This window comes from Aythya ferina, assembly GCF_964211825.1.
Source record: "Aythya ferina genome assembly, chromosome: W".
In the NCBI taxonomy this organism is placed as follows: Eukaryota; Metazoa; Chordata; class Aves; order Anseriformes; family Anatidae; genus Aythya; species Aythya ferina.
In genome coordinates, this window is record NC_140313.1 from 19,073,837 (window position 1) to 19,097,865 (window position 24,029).

At 42.2% G+C, this 24,029-nt stretch overlaps 1 long non-coding RNA gene across 1 annotated transcript in view; it reads left to right on the forward strand.

Moving 5' to 3' along the window:
- Window positions 1-505: 505 nt before the first annotated feature.
- The window catches only part of LOC311426441, a 290,718-nt gene continuing 267,194 nt past the window's right edge, over window positions 506-24,029 (forward strand). The window contains exon 1 of the long non-coding RNA XR_014686758.1: window positions 506-717. This is a non-coding gene — a long non-coding RNA (uncharacterized lncRNA). The remainder of the gene's footprint in view (window positions 718-24,029) is intronic.

Here is a 24,029-nt window from a genome sequence, read left to right on the forward strand (position 1 = left end):
CTGTGGAGATATTGATGAATGCCAAAACCCTGGTATCTGTAGTCAAATCTGTATCAACCTGAAAGGTGGCTACAAATGTGAATGTAGCCGTGGCTATCAGATGAATCCTGCTACAGGAACCTGGAAAGGGCCATACGGCAAAGCAAATTACATAACCGTTGCTTAACTTGTCAGAAGATAAAAAAGAAAGTGTTTCAACAAGCAGCCACGGGAGGGAAGAATCACACTGAACCCCCGATGTGAGGGACTGTACCTTGTTTTACTGACTACTGAAACAGCTGTGAGAACCGCAGAAAGGGACCCACGCATCCAGAATAAAAGGACCAGTAACTACTGAAATTTGGAGGGTTGAGTCCGCTCCTGGGAAACTGAAACTCAAGCTAAGGAAGAACTAATATTCTGGCAACGAGGCTCTGCATGAATGAAGGATGCCAAATAAAGGGGACAAGCCTAAAGGGAGAAAAGGGAGAAGGCAAGACCGGGGCAGGACCCTCCACTGCGGTGTGTATGGTCTACCGAGGGAGGCAACCCCTATGGGTATTGACTGCCGAGTGAGAGGGCCTCGACCGGACTTCTCCCACACTAAGAGCAGTGCTTACACCAAGCCAAGGATGTTTCAGCTTCTCACTGTCCTGCCAGCAGGCAGGCTGGGAGGAGGGCCGGACTGCTCGGGGTTAGGCTGGGCATCGGACAGCAGGTGGTGAGCAATTGCATTGTGCATCACTTGTTTTGTACACATTATTACTAGTAGTACTATTATCATCATTATTGTTATTATTATTATTGTTATTATTTTCTTGTTTTTATCTCAACTCACAGGCTTCACTTTCCCATTTCTCTCTCCCATCCCAGAGAAGGAAGGGGGGAGGTGAGCGAGCGAGCACAAACTTGGAAGGATATGGAATGGGATTTATTTTCATGGCTGCCTGGTGGATCATGGGTTAAAAGAGTGTTATTTTTATTGTTATGTGGTGTAATGATGTTATTGTTTGTACCTTGTATGATACCTTGTCTTACATTATTAATACACTGGGTGATAAATAGTACATTGGTAATAACTTCATTAAAAAGGGAAGGGGATATGTCAATTATGATGTTTAAGAATTGGACCCTCCAAGAACGGACTGATGAAATCCAGTTAACAACAGAAGAGACACGAATTGTTGATATTAAAAAGAAGATAAGGGATTGTTAGGAATGTTTTAACAATTCGTGTCCATAAAGAACAGTCCTGTCTGCCTCTGGGTCCTGCACTGGCAATTTAATTCTTGAACCACAGATGCAGTGTGTCCCAGTCTCCCCCTCATTCTAGTCGATTTATCAAGTCTTCAGAAAATACTCCTCAAATTTATGAACCTGTTTGCCTTTGTTATTCCGGACTTCTATTTCTAACAGTTACAGCCCTTTTTTCTGTCTTCTTCGAGATTAACTTAACACTGCTATAGGTGTGACTGTCCCTGTGAATGGCTGGTGAAGAATGTTTTAATTACTGGTGAAGTGTCAATAAGAAAGCTATTTGTGTTTGTATGAAGTCTTTGATGTCTGGGGGTTTCAGAACAACTGATAACAACTAGTGACTGTTATGGGATACTATGCAGACCTCTGATATCTGGCCAGGTGGCCAAGAGATTAAGAAGAAAAAAAAGAAGCTGAAGGACGGCTGGGAGACAAGACCTGCAGGGGATGTTCTATAAACTTGATATGGTGCCAAAGGAGTACAAAGGGGAAGGACGAGAAAAAAACTTGGAGAGGAAGACTACGAGCCTTCAGCATGAAAGACCCCTAGAGACCCGCAGAGGGACCCCCAGAGGAGACTGATACACATGCTCCAGTAGGAGGGACTGGACCCCGGAAGCTAATTATAATAACCTGTTTTTTTTAGAAGTAGTAATGAATATGTATTAGTCTAGGAGCATAAAAATCAGCTACTTGATGTAACTGGTGTGCGTCCTGGTGGAGTGGAGACTCCCGGTGCACCCAGCGCTGTTTGCTTACCTCTATTCTTTTACTAAATCCTATTTTTTTATTTAATCCTAATTTGAAGATTGAGCCATTTCTAACAGAAGTATTGTTAAAACATGGCTAGAATTCCAAAGATCATGAATTCGTAATTTCTTCATGAATGTTACAATGTATGTATTTTCTATATGAACAGTCTTATGAAAGATTTATGGCTAATATGTGATCTTCAGAATTCTTGCTGCATTGACTAACTATATAGATTGTGTCCTTACTGCCTTTTTCTCACTAATATAAACATTTGTTTTAATTAACAACTGTAGCTCACAGCTCAGAATGGATTCCACTGAGGTAGTCATTGTATGCACAAAAAAACTTGAAAGGTTTTAAAACCTGTCAGTGCAAGACCCCATGTAAAAAGGAAAGGAGAGCACACTGAAATGTAGGGGGTTGCTTAAAATCACATAGGATGTTCACAGTTGAAATGTTAGACACTCTACTCTAGCACGGTTTCAGTGGAATGTTTCTTTTATTCTACCAATACTAATGTAGTATTCAATTTTTACTTTCATCACTTTTTAGCTTTTTTCTCCATAGGATATCCATATTCAGGAATACTGAAAAAACAATAATAAAAATAAAAATATTGGACATACTTTTAAGAAAACAAAGAAAACAGATTTATTTTTTAGTAGGGCTTGGACAGATTACTCAAAAACACTTATTACTGACTTTCCACAAAGACATATTGTATATGAAGAGTCAGACCTGGAACATACATAATTGACATCATAATGCTCACATATCTGTGATAACAGAAAGATAACAGTAACCACACTCTCCATGGTTCTGATTCCCAAGACAACAAAACTGAAGACCTCTCAGACCAGACATCTTGTGATCCAAAAGCTTTCCTGTTTTTTTCACTCCATGAGAAAATCAGGGGATAGCTGGGACAAAGTCATCATGTGTAATCAGGAGCAAAGGCTGCTCCTCAGCATGCAGCTAGTCTTTGTCTCCAAGTTTTTCTTGGTGAGCAGCAATATTGTTGCATGATAAAACATGACAATTACCATTTAAATCCTGAAATAATAAATTAAGAAGCTATACACTTTTCATGTCTTGCTTTCTTCATGTTCATCATGCATGCACCTTCTATCTCTACTCTTATTAACAAACAGAATAAAACAAAGGGAAAACAACAAAGAAAGGATTGTTGGGTTTTGACAATTATTTCACAGAATTTACATTCAGTTTCTTTTATTACTTTGTACTGAACCAAACTGTTCTTAAAACTTTTCTGTAAATTTTCAGTTAGGTAGCAATGATGGATGGTATATCCACCTGCTTCTTGTTCCCTTAGTAACATCAATATTATACAACTTAATAAAACAGCCTACACTAAGGAATTGTTGTCATCAGCATTCAACATTTACAGGGCCAGAATGATAATGAGGTCATACTATGGACATAAGAACACTCACTGGATACTCTCAGTAATGGAGAAATCCCACTTTGAAAGAAAAAAAAAAAAAAGCTGAAGGGAGTGCTTTACCCAGCTCTGATTTTCAATGTCCAATAACTGGATTTATGATATGTATGATAAGTTATAGCAGACGGGTGTCTTTCACTTTAATTGCAAGCCAGAGACTTTGGACAATAATGTATTCTCTTTTCATTTGGCATTCTTGCTAGATTTTCATCATAAATGCTTTCATATTTATTTATTCTGAATAGCCATACAAATTTATCTTCAGGTTCTGTCATGCAGGGATTATGCAACTGGCCCTTTAAAGATGAAAGAATTAGTGTAGACATTTTAAACCATTATTGTCCCTCAGTTATTCTGGTTTGGTTCTTGATAAAATGACCAGGGTGCAGTGCAAGTCAGCAGACCATATGGTAACACCCTTCTGGCTTTCCCTGCAGATAGATTCAAAAGTGCAATGGACCTACAGTTTGGGAGGGATAAGATTTAAAATAAGTTCTTTCTTTTTTTGATAGGTAAGCCTCCCTGTTTCTGCTTGGCTCTGCCAAGCACACCCTCTGCCTTGGTGCTCCTACCTCCAGTTCTTTCCCTCCCACAAGATAAAGCTGTTTCCCCACGTCTCTGGTTCAGCAGACAGACCAGAACTGTTCCCTGAATGGCCCCACCACCATACTATTGCCTCCCCTGACCTGCATCTTCATCTTCCTAGTGTGCAGATTTGTAAACCACTGGAGTCTCCCAGCGGCATGTTTCACAAAGCATCATGTAGGTTTTGCAGGATGATACAGCAGTGAGCTGTTAAACAGCCTTCAGAGATCATTAGTCTGAATGATAGTGCCAGTGTTTTAGTTAAGTGGTGACTTGTCCTGGTTTCAGTTAGGACAGAGTTAATATCCTTCCTAGTAGCTGGTAGAATGCTATGTTTTGGATTAGGATGAGAAAAGTGCTGATAACACCCTGATGTTTTAATTGTTGCAGAGCAGCGCTTACACCAAGCCAAGGACGTCTCAGCTTCTTGCTCTGTCTTGCTAACGGGCAGGCTGGGGGTGCAGCAGGAGCAGAGAGGGGACAGACCCAGGACAGGTGACCCAAACTAGCCAAAGGGGTATTCCATCTCATCTGATGTCATGCTGAACAATATATAGGGGTGGCTAGCCGGGGGAGGGGGCCAGACTGCTCAGGGTTAGGCTGGGCATCGGTCAGTGGGTGGTGAGCAATTGCACTGTGAATCACTTGTTTCGTACACATTATTATTATTAGTACTATTATCATCATCATCATTATTATTATTGCTATTATTATTTCCTGTCTTAATAAACTGTCTTTATCTCAACTCACGGGCTTCACTTTCCCATTTCTTCCCCATCCCAGAGAGGGAGGGGGGAGGGTGAGCGAACGGCTGTGTGGTGTTTAGCTGCTGGCCGGGTTAAACCACAACACCGAAGTATCAAACTAGAACTGAAAGATCCTCAGAAATTAGTTGAGATGCTTATTTTTATATTCACATTAATAGCCACAGTGTCAATTAAAATCATATAATCTTAGAATCATTAAGGTTGGAAAAGACCTTAAAGATCATCTGGTCCAACCATCACCCTACTACCAATGTCACCCACTAAACTATTTCCCTATGCACCAGATCAAAACTTTAATTAATGGTATTTTTATTATACAAAGCAGAGAGGCATCACCAACACAAGTAATATAGGAGGCTGAAGCAATAAGCATGGAATTCAGTCAAGCAAAATGAAATCACATTCTTAAGAAATATCTTGCTTATTAACATTATTTTCTTTTCTATAAAAATTGTTCACTACTGTATTGTTTTTTCTACAAATGCTGGAGAAATCAAGTGCCATGGAAGATTCAGAGGTCAGTCACTGATGGTGAGCAAGTGAGCTGGCTCTGGAGAACAAGGATTACAAAAATGAGTATGTACTATGAGCAATAGAGACAGTGCAGGTCATGCTGATTCATGCTGATTAAGACCGAGAGCAGCATAGCACAGACTGCTATACTTCAAAGAAGAAATAAAAACTCTGTGCAAGGACTGTAGTAGAGTACAGAATTTATTTAGTCTCACAAGCAAATAATTTATTTTATTAATGTGAGGTCTGGATTCAAGAACTAGCTGCAAGAACACTGTGGGAAGGTGAAGGAAGGCAAATGTCTATTTCTGTTATGTGTTATTTCTTCACTTTGACTTTTTTTCTTTTCAAAAAAGTTGCCTTTTTTATTTTTTTAATTCCAAGAAAGGAGCGATTTATGTTATTTACTTTAAAACACTAAAAAGTGTGTTATATTACCAAATGAAATATTCTTTTCTAAAAGGAACCTCAATACAGAATCTGGAATCTGACAAAAAAAGGGCACTATAGGACAAATAAACCTTGTTTACTTGCAAACTATACTCAGTGGGCATACACAGTTCCCACAATTTATTCTTTTATTCCACCTATCCAGCTAAAACTGCAGCTTTATATACACACAGGTTTTCCTACTTCTATATTTCTACTTCCTTCAGTAAATACTCTCACAGAGGGAGATAAATATATATTTTATAATATATATAAAATATATATATATAATATATTTTATAATATAATAATATATTTTTTGCAGCCACTTGCCGAGGCGATCAGCTCCAGGGCAGACGCGTTCTGCAGCGGAGTGGGGGATCGGACAAGCAGGGCTAATTTTTCTGGCATCGAGCCAACTTGCGGGAGCCTCCAGGACCCGGCAGCCCTCGCGAGGGAGGCGAACGAGGCTTAGGCGGAGCCAGCAGAGCCCCCTCCCTGGCTGTTCAAAAGCTGCCCCTAGGGAGTGCGGGCGACCAGAAGCATGGGCAACCAGGGCGTGGCGCGGCAGTAGGGAGTGGTGCGGCAGTTAGTGTGGCAGTTCGTGCAGGAAGGGCAGAGCGTTCCCCCCCACCCATACGATCAACTCCTCTAATGGCGGTCTACCGCTAGCTAGGCTGCAATGGTGTACACCAGGCACAGTGCTCTCTCTAGGAAGTCTGTACCCACACAGACTGACTGCCCATTCAATAATGCGGCAGTTCAGGTCTCCGGATGCAGGGAGCGCCTAAGCCTGTTGCTACCATCTGCGGGAGGCAGAGAGACTGTGTGCGTGAGGTGCAAGCAGGTGGATGACCTGGTCCGCCTGGTGGCAGAACTCAAGGAGGAGGTGGAGAGGTTGAGGGATATCAGGGAGAGTGAGCAGGAGATAGAATTGTGGAGCAACTCAATGCAGGGCCCGAAGGACAGGTACCGGGGTGAGACCCCCTCAAATGGGGGTGGACCCCCTGCCCTGTTGCTGTCGGGCAGAGGGAGGGGACCTAGGAGTTGAGGAGGAATGGAAACAGGTCCCTGCTCAACATTGCAGGCGATGCACCCGCCAACTGGACCCACCTTCCCAGGTGCCCTTACACAACAGGTTTGAGGCCCTGGAGCTTGAGAGACTGGTAGCTGAGGAAGAGGTAGAAAGTCTACCCAGGAGGATGTCTAGGGCGAGGAAGTCGACTCCATGCCTCAGGACTGCCTCCAACAATTAAGAAAGAAGGGTGATTGTTGTGGGCGACTCCCTTCTCAGGGGAACAGAAGGACCTATTTGTCAGCTTGACCCTACCCGTAGGGAAGTTTGCTGCCTCCCTGGGGCCAGGGTCAGGGACATTGCCAGAAAGTTTCCCAACCTGGTTTGCCCCTCTGACTATTATCCTCTTTTAATAGTCCAGGCTGACAGTGATGACATTGAAGCCTGAAGACCATCAAATGGGACTTTAGGGGACTGGGACGTTTAGTGGATGGAGCGGGAGTACAGGCGGTGTTTTCGTCCATCAGGTGGCAGGGAGGGGTACAGAGAGGACAGGGAAAGTCCACCTGATAAACACGTGGCTCAGAGTCTGGTGCCAACACAGAATATTTTTTTTTTGACCATGGGGCACTTTACTCGGCACCTGGCCTGACTGCGGCAGACGGGTCCCTATCTCTAAGGGGAAAACAGATCCTAGGCCAGGAGCTGGCAGGGCTCATTGAGAGGGCTTTAAACTAGGTAAGAAGGGGGATGGGGCTGAAACAAGGTTTGTTGGAGCTGTGCCAGGGGGAACAATGGCAAGGCTGGGGGATAAGGCAATGGCCCTACTGAAGTGCATCTACACTAATGCAAGCAGCTATGGTAACAAACAGGACGAGCTGGAAGTCATTGTGCGGCAGGCAGGCTACGACTTGATTGCCATCACAGAAATGTGGTGGGACCACTCTCACGACTGGAGTGCTGCAATGTCTGGCTATAGGCTCTTCAGAAGGGACAGGCAGCATGGAAAGGGTGGTGGTGTGGCTCTCTATATCAGAGAGAGTTTTGATGTTGTAGAAGTTGAGGATAGGAATGATAAGGTTGAGTCCCTATGGGTTAATTCAAAACATATGGGTCCTTCCTGACGCAGTTGGTTAGTGAGCCTACCAGGGGAGGTACCCCACTAGACCTTCTCTTCACAAACAGAGAAGGACTGGTGGGAGATATTGTGGTTGGAAACTGTCTTGGGCAGTGTCGTGGTTTAACCCGGCCAGCAGCTAAACACCACACAGCTGTTCGCTCACCTCCCCCCCTCCCTCTCTGGGATGGGGGACAGAAATGGGAAAGTGAAGCCTGTGAATTGAGATTAAAAAAGTTTATTAAGACAGGAATATAATAATAACAATAATAACAATAACAACAATGATGATAATAGTACTACTACTAATAGTGTGTACAAAACAAGTGATGCACAATGCAATTGCTCACCACCCGCTGACTGATGCCCAGCCTAACCCCGAGCAGTCTGGCCCCCTCCCCCGGCTAGCCACCCCTATATACTGTTCAGCATGACGTCAGATGGTATGGAATACCCCTTTGGCTAGTTTGGGTCACCTGTCCTGGGTCTGTCCCCTCTCTGCTCCTGCTGCACCCCCAGCCTGCCTGTTGGCAAGACAGAGCAAGAAGCTAAGATGTCCTTAGCTTACTGTAAGCAGTGCTCTGCAACAATTAGAACATTGGGGTGTTATCAGCACTCTTCTCATCCTAATCCAAAACATAGCATTCTACCAGCTACTAGGAAGAAAATTAACTTTTCTTAACAAGCAGAATGTGGCCCTCACTATCCATGAGGAAATGGTTGGTGACCTGCTATGGTACTTGGATGTACGCTAGTCGATGGGGCCAGATGGGATCCACTCGAGGATACTGAGGGAACTGGCAGAGGAGCTGGCCAAGCCGCTTGCCATCATTTATCAACAGTCCTGGCCATCGGAGGAGGTCCCAGTTGACTGGCGGCTAGCAAACGTGACTTCCATCTACAAGAAAGGCCGGAGGGTAGACCCGAGAAACTATAGGCCTCTTAGTTTGACCTCAGTGTCAGGGAAGCTCATGGAGCAGATTATCTTGTGTCATCATGCGACACTTGCAGGGCATTAAGGTGATCAGGCCCAGTCAGCATGGGTTTATGAAAGGCAGGTCCTGCTTGATGAACCTGATCTCCTTCTATGACAGTTACGCGCTTGGTGGATGAGGGAAAGGCTGTGGATGTGGTCTACCTTGACTTCAGCAAGGCTTTTGACACCATTTCCCACAGCATTCTCCTCAAGAAACTGGCTGCTCTTGGCTTGGACTGGAGTACTCTTCATTGGGTTAAAAACTGGCTGGATAGCCGGGCCCAAAGAGTCGTGGTGAATGGAGTCAAATCCAGTTGGAGGCTAGTCACTAGTGGCGTCCCCCAGGGCTCAGTGCTGGGGCCATTCCTCTTTAATATCTTTATTGATGATCTGGATGAGGGCATCGAGTGCACCCTCAGTAAGTTTGCAGATGACACCAAGTTAGGTGCGTGTGTCGATCTGCTCAAGGGTAGGAAGGCTCTGCAGGAGGATCTGGATAGGCTGCACCGATGGGCTGAGGTCAACTGCATGAAGTTCAACAAGGCCAAGAGCCGGGTCCTGCACCTGGGGTGCAACAACCCCAAGCAGAGCTACAGGCTGGGAGATGAGTGGTTGGAGAGCTGCCTGGCAGAGAAGGACCTGGGAGTGATGGTGGATAGTCGGCTGAATATGAGCCAGCAGTGTGCTCAGGTGGCCAAGAAGGCCAACGGCATCCTGGCTTGTATCAGGAACAGTGGGACCAGCAGGGCTAGGGAGGTGATCGTCCCCCTGTACTCGGCTCTGGTGAGGCCGCACCTCGAGTACTGTGTTCAGTTTTGGGCCCCTCGCTACAAGAAGGACATCGAGGTGCTTGAGCGGGTGCAGAGAAGGGCGACGAAGCTGGTGAGGGGCCTGGAGAACAAGTCCTACGAGGAGCGGCTGAGGGAGCTGGGCTTGTTCAGCCTGGAGAAGAGGAGGCTCAGGGGTGACCTTATTGCTCTCTACAGGTACCTTAAAGGAGGCTGTAGCGAGGTGGGGGTTGGTCTATTCTCCCACGTGCCTGGTGACAGGACGAGGGGGAACGAGCTAAAGTTGCGCCAGGGGAGTTTTAGGTTGGATATTAGGAAGAACTTCTTTATTGAAAAGGTTGTTAGGCATTGGAACAGGCTGCCCAGGGAAGTGGTGGAGTCACCATCCTTGGAGGTCTTTAAAAGACGTTTAGATGTAGAGCTTAGGGATATGGTTTAGTGGAGGACTGGTTAGTGTTAGGTCAGATGTTGGACTCGATGATCTTGAGGTCTCTTCCAACCTAGACAATTCTGTGATTCTGTGATTCTATCATATATTAATGATTGTGTTTATAGATAAGTTAAATTGAAATTGGAAACCATTTCAGTTAGTATTGTTATAAATGGCTCAGGATTCAAATTAGGATTAAATAAAAAAATAGGATTTATTGAAAGAATATAAAGGAATAGAGGTAAGCAAACAGCGCTGGGTGCACCGGGAGTCTCCGCTCCACCAGGACGCACACCAGTTACATCAAGCAGCTGATTTTTATGCTCCTAGACTAATACATATTCATTACTACTTCTAAAAAAATAGATTATTAAAATTAGCTTCCGGGGTGCAGTCCCTCCTACTGGAGCATGCGCAGTCTCCTCTGGGGTCTCTTCTGGGGGTCTCTAGGGGTCTTCCATGCTGAAGGCTCGCAGTCTTCCTCTCCCCCTTTGTACTTACTGGGCACCATCCCAAGTTTACGGAACACCTTCTTCAAGTCTTGTCTCCCAGCCGCCCTTCAGCTTCTTTCTCCTTCCTCTTTATCTCTCGGCCCCCCCTAACCAGATACCAAAGATCCACATAGTATCCCATAACAGTCACTAGTTGTTATCAGTTGTTCTGAAACTCCCAGACACACGAGTAATTAAAACATTCTTCCCCAGCCATTCACAGACACATCTATAGCAGTGTTAGAAATAGAAGTCCGGAATAACAAAAGCAAACAGGTTCATAAATTTAAGAAGTGATAAATTGACTAGAATGAGGGGGAGACTGGGACACACTGCATCTGTGGTTCAAGAATTAAATTGCCAGTGCAGGGCCCAGAGGCAGACAGGATTCAAACAGAATTGTTCTTTATGGACACGAATTGTTAAAACATTCCTCACAGTATCATATTATGATTGGGCTCAGTGATTTCAGAATTTCTGTAATTCTGAATAAAATAAAATAAAAAAGTATTTTCCTTTTGTTCTTTTCTGCCCTGTCTAACAGCCACTGACTTATTCATTGTACTGTGTTGCACATCACCCAGCTATATACAGAACCAGACATAGTACTATTCTGACTTCCACCTCAATTTTTTACATCAAGTTCTACTTCATTGGAGACCACTGCATATATCTATTGGCAGGATAAGTCAATAACAATAAATATGAACAATTTCTTGGTGCTTTTGATGGTGAAGAATAAGCATTTCATCAAATTTTATTATTTCAACCAACTAAATACAATGTTAATTTTCTGGGCAATAAGTTTAAAATAAAAGTATGTATAGATCTTCGGTTATTAAAGGTCACTACTCTTACAACAAAACATTGGTCTCTGGGCAAACCTTTACAGGAAACACCTGTAAGTGAGGTTAATGAAACTTCATCTGATAACTGGCAAAAATAACCTCTGGTGACTGCAAGAGGTCACCACAGCTACCAAATTACAGCGAGCAGATCCTGCTTGGAAACCTTGTTGCTTGAACTGAACCTTAGCTCTGTACATTTGGGCACCTTGCTCTTTAGCACACATGACACCAGGAACTCCAGTATTTACTGAGAATAACTTTTCAAGTAAAATTCTTTTCTTTGCCACCTGTTCTCTTAAGTTTGGGGAGTGGGGTAGACTGTGCTTGCTAACTGTGCACTGGTTTCAGTTTAGGGAGGATCAAGGTTATAATGTAATCATCAAAGGCATGCAAAAAAAGTTTGAAAAATAAAGAGTTAAATGCTGAAGTAGGGATGGAAAATCAGCTGCCTAAGACCTGGTGCTAGGTCACCAAGCACTGCATATGTTACAGTAATCTGAGAGAGCTTTGGAACACATATGGCAAATAGCAAAATATTTCCATCCTAGTGGTAGCAGACTTATTGGTATTGATTAAACAGTGGGAGAGGTAGCCAGTTGTTGCTAACATTAAAAATTATTAAAATTACATAAAAAAAGCTTTAAGACAAAACACAACTCATACAATTACTAAACTTTTTTTTTTTTTTCCTATATTGAAGTACTACTAGAAGTTCTTACCTATAAAGAATTCTCCTGCAAAATCTGAGATGCATATAGCAGACACTTCTTTGAGTAAAAAGCTTCTTTGTGCTCTTTCCTACCATAGCATTTGGGATACATAGCTGCTTTTTTCACATGTATTCTTCAAGCACAGACACTGGCAAAAATAGAAAGCGTGCTTTCTCTTCATTTTTGTCTGAACTGTACTTTTCAATGACATCAGATGATATCAGCAGGGGGAGGCCAAATCCAGAACCCCACAAGTTTTGTCAAGGCTGCCACAATTCATATTACCAGGTCTGATGAGTGGCAAGGCTGAATATGCTGTACCAGTGAGCACACACACACATGCATACACTACATACATACATGTGAACATGGCTGGCCACACAAATCATCACAGGCAGACACACACAGCACTCACAGCAGCAGCACCATCAGCTTCATCCTGCTGCTCTCTTTTGCTGACCATGATGGATGTCAGTAGTGAGCAAAAAGTGTATGTAGATGTATGCAGAGGCTGGATGCCCCCAGAAGCTGGGCTCAGACATCCAGTCTGCCCAGTAGTTGCCCCTGGATCCCAGTCTCTCCCATAGCTGGATTTGTACATATAAGCCCCTGAGACCACACAGAACTCCAGTAGCTGGTACAGAGTGGTGTGCGCACACACACTCACAGACTCACCTCACTCAGGGTAAGAGTTTGAAATGGAGCTCCATGAGAAGACAGGACAGACTGAGCTGACCTGGTTCAGGGCATGGCCAGATCTACACACTGACCAGCACTTTGCACACGCAAACTGACCATTTTATCAATGTATCCCTCTGTTTTCCCATGTTTCCATTACCATAATGAGTCCTACGCTATCCTGAAAAAACCTTACCCTGCATCCCTAAATGTACCCCTTACCCCAAGTAGTGACACCCTGCATTTGGGAGATGCCCAAATGTGGAAAAAAACCAAGCAGCACGTAGTCATATAAAACAAGTCACTTCAGGACTGACATGAAAATTCTAAATTATGAATCTGCCTGCTTATTCTTTCTATCAGGTCTAACGCCCAGTGCAATACCTTTTAAACTGATAGCATAGAAACTTAGATACAGATGCTAAGCATGTGTAATTAGGGATAACTCCACTGATTTACTCACTATTGATTCACACTTTATTAGAAAAAAATGAATCTGATCAACCAAAGTTAAAATTTCATAGTTATAGGCTGAATGTGTCATTTTGGTAGCACCAGCTTACATACATTGAAAACTCAGATTAACTGTTCTCAGAACATTTTTAAGCCTTTGTCTATCTCATTGTTTAGGTATAATCCATACCATTTTGAATAGAATAACATTAAGATAAGCAGAATAGTTCATTAAAACATGATTAATTTTAAAAGGAAATTTTGAATGTTATTTAAGGTAAGTTTGAAATAATAAAACGTTCTGTTCTTATATGAATTTTAATCTAAATATACAAGTTTAATATTATTGCCATACTTTCCACCTTGGCTACTGCTCTTTTTATTGCAGAGGGCTGCTTTGGTTATAAATGTATGTAATCATACTTAGTGATGTGGCTAAAGTGGCATAATTAAATAGAAATTTATTCATTTCTTACTCAAGATGTAAAATAACTCTTTTATGTATAGAACACATATAATATAGATGCATAGTATGATTACCACTAAAACAAACAAACAAACAAAAATCCCCACAAAATTAATTCAAAGAGAATATAAAAGCAGAACTATTGTTTAGTTAATGTTTTACCATCGATATAAATTGGACATTTTCAAAAGGTGGAAAAATGCTCCCTGAAATTGTCCATAAAAACATTTATTTTAATATTATTTTTATTATTTTATTATTTTTTTACAACAGTTTTTTTTTTTTCACATATTAAATTATTAAGAAACATTTATTTGACTCTTTCTATGGAAAATCCTCTGGGACTGGAAGTAGACACAACAGCTATTTCAGCACCTGTATCTCAGCTGTGATACAGATGAAGGCAGATAGTGGCAACAGGGAGGCTCTTTGGATATTGGCAGCCTCCCATGTAGAAAGACATACAATCTTTTGCCAAAAGATGTGTTAAATGAATAGTCCAGGGACTCAACTTAATCGTTCATTAGTTTTAGTAAATGTGTGTGTGGTTGTTTTTTGTTGTTATAGTGGTTTTTGTTTGTTTGTTTGTTTGTTTGTTTTCCCTCTAACCTGTTTGGGGCAATCCTTTTTCAACTTTGCTTAGTCATATCTTATGGCTTAGCAAAGATCTCCTGTTTAAACTGTTACATTTCTCCATAAATTATAATAACAATTTCAGTCACTGTAGCAGCAGTCTAAAAGTTTTATTTATTTACATGTTTATTTTTAAGCTACTGGAATAGAAGATATGATTTGCAGCACATAGAGTATTCTTGATAGTATGTTACACTGTGGTCATTCTGACTTTGGATTTAGCACTGCTAGCTTCTTAGTGGTACCAAGGCTACATGCCAGCCCATCCTCACTTCATATTGTTCAGCAAGAATAAATAACCCTTCCAAAGAAAGGTGACAGCTCATGGACCACACAGCTGGCTGTAGACATGAGTACACAGGAAGAGGAGACTGTAGTGAAAGTGACCAGTTCAGCCTGTCACAGCACCACAAACAGCATGGAACTGGGCCCTTTTGATGATTAGATCTCACATTCTTGATTGGAGATGGTCCTTCTGTGTCACTGGAGAAACAGTTTAGATAGAGACAGTTTATTAGGACAGAAAATAAAATATAATAGTACTAGTACTAGTACTAGTACTAGTACTAGTAATAGTAATATGTACAAAACAAGTGATGCATAATGCAATTGCTCTCCACCTGCTAACTGATGCCCAGCTTATCCCCGAGCAGCTGCCCCCCCCACCCTGGCTAGCCTCTCTATGTATTGTTCAGCATGACATCAGATGGTATTGAATATCCCTTTGGCTAGTTTGGGTCACCTGTCCTGGGTCTGTCCCCTCCCAGATCCTGCTGCACCCCCAGCCTGCCCGCTGGCAGGACAGAACGAGAAGCTGAGACATCCTTGGCTTATTGTAAGCACTGCTCTGCAACAATTAGAACATCGGGGTGTTATCAGCACTCTTCTCATCCTAAATCCAAAACATAGCACCCTACCAGATACTAGGAGGAAAATTAACTCTATCCTAGCTAAAACCAGGACATAAAGATACTCATCCCTTACATTACATTATATATTTTGTACCTTTCCACCTAGCCCTTAATTTGTCTTTTCCTTTGGGAATATGTTCACAGTTTAATAAGCTCTAATAGTGACTTATAGTTCTTGTAAATCTTAACTGGTGCTTTTTCACTCCTAGGGCCTTCAAAAGTAAAACTTTTCTGAAGAGAACCCCCTCCTCTGATCTAAATTCTTAAGTAACTGCTACTGCTATTTTGACATTGGCTCACATTTAAATAAGAATGATGACAAACAGGTATTACTTATAGTCAAAAAAAGTAAAAAGTTTTTTTTTTTTTTTTTTTTTTTTAAGGAAATTGAACCCCATGCTTTTTCACTAATTCTTCTTCCTACGATTGCCGCTAATTCTTCTCACTGCAATTGCCATTTCTATTGCAAAAACTGCATTAGAAGTAGAAAATTAATTGATCTGAAATTCTGTTTCAGGTGAGCAAATATAGAAATCCCTAGCAACTTAAACTGTTAATTATAATGTCATTATGAGTCACATATCCACAGAGCAAGTGTTTTAGCAACCTGTAAGCTTAAAAGAGATAATATAGAATGAACAGTTATCACAGTCATAGCATAGATGAGGTTAGAAGTCACTTGTGGAGACCATCTAGTCCAACTCCCCTGACCCTTTATTAAAATTTTTTCCAGTTTTCAGAAAATTCCACAGATGACGATGACCTCTCAAAAGTAACTGAGAGTGGCCTTACAATGATATTGGCCAGCACCCTTAGGACTAGTGGGTTCAATATATCAGGTCCCAATGGCCTCTTCTACAGCAATTTTAAGTATTGCCTGATTTCATCATCTTCCACCAAGGGCAAGTCTTTGCTCCAGACTTCCATTCTGGTCTCAGTAGCCTGGGATAGCTAAAGGACAGTTTTACCAGCAAAGACATGTAAAGAAGTCTTAAAGAAGTCTTAAATCTATTCTGTTTCAGAAATTCCTGTCTGGAATAAATTTGTGTTTCTTTTGGTAGAGAAATCAGCTTTCAATATGTTGCTCTCTTCCTCCATCTATCCACTATGGAAAGCTGTGCAGAGGAAAAGAATTTGGAGGTGTTGGTAGATGTTTACCTGAACATGAGGCAGAAGCGTGCCCAGATGGCCAAGAAGGCCAATGGCATCCTGGTTTATATCAGGAACAGCGTAGCCAAACGGACCAGAAAAGTGATCGTCACTCTGTACTCTGCTCTGGTGAGGCTGCACTTCAAGTCCTGTGTTCAGTTTTGGGCCCCTCAATTCAAGAAGGACTTTGAAGCCCTGGGGGGTGTCCAGAGAAGGGCTATGAAGCTGGTGAAAGGTCTGGAGCACAAGTCCTGTGAGGAGTGGCTGAGAGAACTGGGGATGTTTAGTCTGGAGAAGAGGAGGCTCAGGGGAGACCTTATTGCTCTCTACAGCTACCTGAAAGGAAGTTGTGAGGGGCTGGATGTTGGCCTCTTCTCTCAGATAACAAGCAATCGGATGAGGGGGAATGGATTCAAGTTGTGCCAGGGAAGGTTCAGGTTGGAAATTAGGAGACATTTCTTCTCAGAAAGGGTGGTTAGGCATTGGAATGGGTTGTCCAGGAAAGTTGTGGAGTCACTGTCTCTGGGGGTGTTTAAGAAAATGTTGGATGTGGAACTTGTAATATGGGTGGTAGGGGGATGGTTGGACCAGACAATCTTGGAGGTCTTTTCCAACCCTAATTATTCTATAATTCTATGATATATTCCAGGAAGGATTTACGATATTGTAAAATTAATGAGATGATGTATTTAAGTAGTTAATGTCAAAGAAAATTGTATATTCGTGTCACTTCAATTAATTGCAGGTAGCAAAGATAAGCAAGGAACAAAAATACAAAATCAAGGAAGACTTGTTACTGTGCTAATTACATATCTTCAATATATAAAGATGTTTCTTTGAACTGGTAAATTATGTTTGTTAAATCACAGAAAAGAGTAGTTGAGCATTTAAATTACACCAATTTATTTCAACGTGATATCTGTAAAGCATTTGAGAGCTTGGCACAGGGCGTTCCTGCCTAATTTAGCCACTGGACTGGAAGTAACACACTAGAGATGTCAGACCTACTTGTCATGTGAATGCAAACATGATACTTTTGGGTTTGACCTAATTTCTCCACTTCATATGGAGTTACACTGATAACATTTGTTTGGAAGCTAACTACATCTAAATACTGTGTTTTATGACATGATAGCTGTACTTGGAGTTCTTCTTGGCATATGGAAGGCTACCTGCTTACAAGTGTCATTTCTGTGATACTGTCAGACAATATAAATACCGTCTCTTTGTGTGATGGACACAAAAATCAATGTATTAGGTTAAGTAATTAAATGATGATTAAGTGAACACAAAAATAAATATGAAAATTAAGTGAACACTAAAAACTATGGAGTATTAGATAAAAAATGTCATGTAAAGGATCTCCAGCAACATAACCAATGAAAATGAATTAATGACTCATAGGACTGTCAAGTGTGAACCCCACTAAGAGGAGTCATCAAATGAAACTGACCTTGGCTGAGCTTGGTCTTTTTGGATCTGGAAATGATAAAGACATTTCTTTCTTGATCAATTTATCTATATTTCCCCAAGTGGTTGAATTGTCTGCATTTCCAGCTTTTTTTTTTTTTTTTTAAATTTTTTTTTGGTCTGAACCCATGGCCTCATGGCCTGCTGCCACTTTTTCCTGATTTTCTGCTCACTGGAATGGACTGTCTGTATACCGTGATGGTTAACAAGGTCTTCTGACCCCCCCCCCTTACTGCCATATCAGTTTTCATGGGATCCTGCCAAGCAGAATGACTAACAGTCTGAAGCCCTGTGTACTTTCCCATATACTGCTACTCTCATCTCATCTCAAACTTGTTTAATGGAATTACCTACTGCAGAGGTAAGGGGCTTCAGGACTGTTAGTAGAAGTCACCTCTGAGGTAAATTAAGAATAACATCTCTGTCAATGAAATATCATCATATTGTAACTTTAATCTATAAACCTTCTAAACTCTAGAATTGCCTACATTGTTTCTTTTAATATTAAAGTCATGTACTTGCAGTAAATTTAACATATAAAAAGGCCTGTGTTTAGTAAAAATTACTCCCAATGCAGTTGATACAAATGAGAACTTGTTGGGGATATTCCTACAATATTTTATAAAATATAAATAGTGTGGATGTTTTACTTCAGATTTTAGAAATATAAAAGATCTCATAGGCATGATTTTCAAACATTAGCTGTTCAGAAGGGCAGTTCCAGTTCCAAGGCCAATCTCATTAGTAAGAAACCAAATGAACAATAAGTTGAATGTTCATCCCTATAATTTTAATAAGAGGTCAGTGGAGGGCCAACTTAATTTCCTTCAGACTCTGCTCAATGGCATCACTTAGTTAAATCAGCCCTTGTTTAAACCTGAATTTAGTTATTTCAAGCATTAATGTTTTTCTGACATCAATGAGCAAATCCATCTGAGACAAGTATTTTAATTTCACTAAGATCATTTTATAATTCAAAGACGTACCAAATTCCCCAGTTGCATGTCTCCAAATTCACAGTGTGTGAATTGATATTGAAATATGAGCTCTCTGCTTTCAACTTTTAGAAGTGCAAGAAAATAAATGTTTCTGGTAATTTTCATGGTTCCTCATAAATGACAAATAATGTATGATAGGTCCTGAAAAGGATTTGAGTGATCAGAAGTGCAACGTATCTCTGGGAGATAAAATGTATCAATCCCACTCCTGTAAAATGATTTACTTGACTAAAACCCAAAGAAATTTACCCCTTCCTTGCATTGTCAGCAGCTTGACGTATGCCCCTGTAAAGTTCCTCAAGCTAGGTGTTTCATCTTCTGTGTCATCTGACAATTCAGTTCTGGTACGTACTGTTTTGCCTGGAGAAGAACCAAAAACTGGAAGTGAGCTTCCCACCTTGTCCTTCTAGGCAATGTTCATCTAATTTGTTTATGAAAGGCATCAAGACACCAAACACAAAATGCTGAAAGAGCATCTAAACTTACAGTTTGTCCCTTAAGATAGTACCTTAAACTAATAATTTTTCTCAGGAGAAAGAATTGTCTTTGAAGCTTTCCCACACCATAAATTTGGAAATGACAAAACTAGTTTTGGCCCCATATCTGAGAGTCTACAAAGCATTTTATGCTGAACAATCATATTTGTAAACTACTTGATACATACTTAAAGTATTATATGCATAAAACTTCCTTCTGCCCCCCCCCCCGCCTCCCCCCCAAAAAACTGTCATTAAAATAAATGGTTTTCAAATCTTGTCAGGGAAATTGAAAGGATTAAAAAGATCTGTCTCTGCATTCACCTGACTTTTTCAAAGCATTCTTTTACATTGCCACCATTTTGTGACAAATTGCATGAAAAGTAGCCAGAGAGCAAGAAATCTGCATAGAATGTTGAGAGGAGAGAGAAAAATTGAAAAGAAGGTATATTTTAAGAAAATATGGCAACTGTCCAGTTAGGAGAAAAATAAAGTCTTATGTTAAGAAGACAAAAAGAGTGTAAAAGGAACAAGAAATTGAAGCAAGAGGTAAGGCAAAGGAAAAATGAGAAAGGAGACAGAATAGATAGACATATCTGTTACTACTGGGCAGTAAACACACAAAAAATATTGTGTCTGTAATGGAATCATAGAATAATACAACATCCTGAATTGGAAGGGACACACATGGATCATTGAGCCCAATTCCTGGCTCCAAACAGGACCACCCAAAAATCAGAATCTCTGTCTGAGAGCACTGTCCAAATGTTTCTTGAATACCAGTAGGCTCGGTGCCAGACCACTTTTCCCTGGGGAACCTGCTGCAGTGTCTGTTCACCCTTTAAGAACTTTTAAGAACTTTAAGAACCTTAAGAATTTTTTTCCTACTATCCAATCTGAATTTCCCCTGACACAACTTTACACCATTCCCTTCTTCTCTTATCACTTGTCACCAGAGAGAAGAGATCAGTGCTTCCCTGTCTGCTCCCCCACATAAGGAAGTTGTAGACAGCAGTGAGGTCACACCTGTCTCTTCTCTAAGCTGAACAAATGGAGTATCCTTCACTGGTCCTCATGTTCTTTCACCATCTTTGTTGCCCTCCTTTAGACACATCTAATAGTTTTATATCATTTTTATATTGTGGAGCCCCACACTGCATACAATACTCAAGGTGAGGATGCACTAATGCTGAGTATAGTAAGATAATCGCTTCTTTCAGCTTGTGAGAAGAACAGAAGAATAGGAAACTATTCTCTGTCTCTCTCTCTATATATATATACACTAAGGAAATAAAACGGAGGGACTATCACAGAATCACAGAATCACAGAATTTCTAGGTTGGAAGAGACCTCAAGATCATCGAGTCCAACCTCTGACCTAACGCTAGCAGTCCCCACTAAACCATATCCCTAAGCTCTACATCTAAACGTCTTTTGAAGACTTCCAGGGATGGTGACTCCACCACTTCCCTGGGCAGCCTGTTCCAATGCCTAACAACCTTTTCAATAAAGAAGTTCTTCCTAATATCCAACCTAAAACTCCCCTGGCTCAACTTAAGCTCGTTCCCCCTCGTCCTGTCACCAGGCATGTGGGAGAACAGACCAACCCCCACCTCGCTACAGCCTCCTTTAGAGAGCGATAAGGTCGCCCCTGAGCCTCCTCTTCTCCAGGCTGAACAAGCCCAGCTCCCTCAGCCGCTCCTCGTAGGACTTGTTCTCCAGGCCCCTCACCAGCTTCGTCGCCCTTCTCTGCACCCGCTCAAGCACCTCGATGTCCTTCTTGTAGCGAAGGGCCCAAAACTGAACACAGTACTCGAGGTGCAGCCTCACCAGAGCCGAGTACAGGGGGACGATCACCTCCCTAGCCCTGCTGGTCACGCTGTTCCTGATACAAGCCAGGATGCCGTTGGCCTTCTTGGCCACCTGAGCACACTGCTGGCTCATATTCAGCCAACTATCCACCATCACTCCCAGGTCCTTCTCTGCCAGGCAGCTCTCCAACCACTCATCTCCCAGCCTGTAGCTCTGCTTGGGGTTGTTGCACCCCAGGTGCAGGACCTGGCATTTGGCCTTGTTGAACTTCATACAGTTGACCTCAGCCCATCGGTGCAGCCTATCCAGATCCTCCTGCAGAGCCTTCCTACCCTTGAGCAGATCGACACACGCACCTAACTTGGTGTCATCTGCGAACTTACTGAGGGTGCACTCGATGCCCTCGTCCAGATCATCGATGAAGATATTAAAGAGGACCAGTCCCAGCACCGAGCCCTGGGGGATGCCACTAATGACTGGCCTCCAACTGGATTTGACTCCATTCACCACGACTCTTTGGGCCTGGCTATCCAGCCAGTTTCTAACCCAACGAAGCGTGCGCCAGTCCAAGTCAAGAGCAGCCAGTTTCTTGAGGAGAATGCTGTGGGAGACGGTGTCAAAAGCCTTGCTGAAGTCAAGGAAGACCACATCCACAGCCTTTCCCTCGTCCACCCAGCGCGTCACTTTGTCACAGAAGGAGATCAGGTTCATCAAGCAGGACCTGCCTTTCATAAACCCATGCTGACTGGGCCTGATCGCCTGCTTGCCCTGCAAGTGCTGCGTGATGACTCTCAGGAAAATCTGCTCCATGAGCGTAAAGGAAAGGAGCGTAAAGGAAAGGAAAGGAGCGTAAAGGAGCGTAAAGGAGTGTAAAGAAGCGTAAAGGAAAGGAGCGTAAAGGAAAGGAAAGGAGCGTAAAGGAAAGGAGCGTAAAGGAAAGGAAAGGAGCGTAAAGGAAAGGAAAGGAAAGGAGCGTAAAGGAAAGGAGCGTAAAGGAAAGGAGCGTAAATGAAAGGAAAGGAAAGGAGCGTAAAGGAAAGGAAAGGAGTGTAAAGGAAAGGAGCGTAAAGGAAAGGAGCGTAAAGGAAAGGAAAGGAAAGGAAAGGAAAGGAAAGGAAAGGAAAGGAAAGGAAAGGAAAGGAAAGGAAAGGAGCGTAAAGGAAAGGAGCGTAAAGGAAAGGAAAGGAGCGTAAAGGAGCGTAAAGGAAAGGAGCGTAAAGGAAAGGAGCGTAAAGGAAAGGAAAGGAGCGTAAAGGAAAGGAGCGTAAAGGAAAGGAGCGTAAAGGAAAGGAAAGGAGCGTAAAGGAAAGGAGCGTAAAGGAAAGGAAAGGAGCGTAAAGGAGCATAAAGGAAAGGAGCGTAAAGGAAAGGAGCGTAAAGGAAAGGAAAGGAAAGGAGCGTAAAGGAAAGGAGCGTAAAGGAAAGGAGCGTAAAGGAAAGGAAAGGAAAGGAGCGTAAAGGAAATGAAAGGAGCGTAAAGGAAAGGAAAGGAGCGTAAAGGAAAGGAGCGTAAAGGAAAGGAGCGTAAAGGAAAGGAAAGGAAAGGAAAGGAAAGGAAAGGAAAGGAAAGGAAAGGAAAGGAAAGGAAAGGAAAGGAAAGGAGCGTAAAGGAAAGGAGCGTAAAGGAAAGGAAAGGAGCATAAAGGAGCGTAAAGGAGCAAAAAGGAAAGGAAAGGAAAGGAAAGGAAAGGAAAGGAAAGGAAAGGAAAGGAAAGGAAAGGAAAGGAAAGGAAAGGAAAGGAGCGTAAAGGAAAAAAGCGTAAAGGAGCGTAAAGGAGCGTAAATGAAAGGAGCGTAAAGGAAAGGAGCGTAAAGGAAAGGAGCGTAAAGGAAAGGAAAGGAAAGGAAAGGTGCGTAAAGGAGCGTAAAGGAAAGGAAAGGAGCGTAATGGAAAGGAAAGGAAAGGAGCGTAAAGGAAAGGAAAGGAGTGTAAAGGAAAGGAGCCTAAAGGAAAGGAGCGTAAAGGAAAGGAAAGGAAAGGAGCGTAAAGGAAAGGAAAGGAGCGTAAAGGAAAGGAAAGAAAAGGAAAGGAAAGGAAAGGAAAGGAAAGGAGCGTAAAGGAAAGGAGCGTAAAGGAAAGGAGCGTAAAGGAAAGGAGCGTAAAGGAGCGTAAAGGAGCGTAAAGGAGCGTAAAGGAGCGTAAAGGAGCGTAAAGGAAAGGAGCGTAAAGGAGCGTAAAGGAGCGTAAAGGAGCGTAAAGGAGCGTAAAGGAGCGTAAAGGAAAGGAAAGGAAAGGAAAGGAAAGGAAAGGAAAGGAAAGGAAAGGAAAGGAAAGGAAAGGAAAGGAAAGGAGCGTAAAGGAAAGGAAAGGAAAGGAAAGGAAAGGAAAGGAAAGGAAAGGAAAGGAAAGGAAAGGAAAGGAAAGGAAAGGAAAGGAAAGGAAAGGAAAGGAGAGGAAAGGAGCATAAGGAAAGGAAAGGAGCGTAAAGGCAAGGAGCGTAAAGGCAAGGAGCGTAAAGGCAAGGAGCGTAAAGGAAAGGAAAGGAAAGGAAAGGAGCGTAAAGGAAAGGAAAGGAAAGGAGCGTAAAGGAAAGGAGCGTAAAGGAAAGGAGCGTAAAGGAAAGGAAAGGAAAGGAAAGGAAAGGAAAGGAAAGGAAAGGAAAGGAAAGGAAAGGAAAGGAAAGGAAAGGAAAGGAAAGGAAAGGAAAAAAGTGTAAAGGAGCGTAAAGGAGCGTAAATGAAAGGAGCGTAACGGAAAGGAGCGTAAAGGAAAGGAAAGGAAAGGAAAGGAAAGGAAAGGAAAGGAAAGGAAAGGAAAGGAAAGGAAAGGAAAGGAAAGGTGCGTAAAGGAGCGTAAAGGAAAGGAGCGTAAAGGAAAGGAGCGTAAAGGAAAGGAAAGGAGCGCAAAGGAAAGGAGCATAAA